Here is a 1,122-nt window from a genome sequence, read left to right as displayed (position 1 = left end):
TCTACTCCTTAAAACCATTCCCTAAAAGATCTTCCCCATCCCCTGTAGTGACTTAAGCGAAACATTATTATCGTCAAGCGTGCGATTGGTTTAAAAGCTTCAAAGCTGTGTATCAACACATTGATTAGTTTCTATTTTCAGCAACTAACGGTACTGAAAAAGATTATGTGCAACCAATACTGATATCTGGAATAATGCGTACAGTGTATATTCACGTATGAATATGTATATAGAAAACCCTCCAGCCTCAATGAGATCAATTGCAATTTTGACAATGTTGCGGGAATTTTTTTTAATTGAGAGTTACTCGAAAATAATCTGCATCCTTTGAGCTTTAAATTCCTACCGTGGAAAACAAAAAAGTCTACGCGAAACCCTTAAAAAATAAATTCTATTGCGACTGTGGCGTCCAAATAAGTCGTCATGTCTGGCACAAGAAGTACGCAAACATGACAAAAACATGACTACTCTGCAATAAAAACATATTCTGCAGATGGTGGACTATTTATTGAATTTCCCTATACATATTTAGAATAACAAAGCCTGTTCGAAACTGCTTAATAATGAAATATTTAATAAAAACAAAATTTTGCCTGGGAATGTTAAATTGTCACGCTATCTAGTGATGGGGCTTTCAACTAACAATCCAGAAAAATGAGAATACCTGTGGAATTAAGGACTCAAATTTAATTCTGCCCGTCTCAAATTGCGTATCGTATTTACCTGCATTGATCCTATGTTTACAAATGCCATGATTAATGGATTTTATGGTATTTTTAAAAAACGGCCATTTCACGGACATAAAAACACAGACAAGATATAAGAATAGACCTATCTTGCAATGTAATTTTCTGTCCCATGCTTCGAGGGCATCAGTAGCCCCCTTACCATTTTAGTGTCAATACCCGACGTTACCGATAAAGCATGAATTCTGAGTATTATTAGCACAAATGAAGTGTTATGTATTCCATTCATATTACGTGTATCTATATGATTTCACGAGAATAAAAATATCCGATGCTTCAGTTTAAGGTTAAGGGATAAATATGACAGTCATGAAACATGAAACGGAAAAGTATATATTTTTTCACTTAACTACAAGACAATTTATTCTAAATGCAT

The sequence above is a fragment of the Dufourea novaeangliae genome, unplaced genomic scaffold (genome assembly GCF_001272555.1).
Source record: "Dufourea novaeangliae isolate 0120121106 unplaced genomic scaffold, ASM127255v1 scaffold67, whole genome shotgun sequence".
Taxonomy (NCBI): Eukaryota; Metazoa; Arthropoda; class Insecta; order Hymenoptera; family Halictidae; genus Dufourea; species Dufourea novaeangliae.
This window is presented reverse-complemented; position numbering follows the sequence as displayed.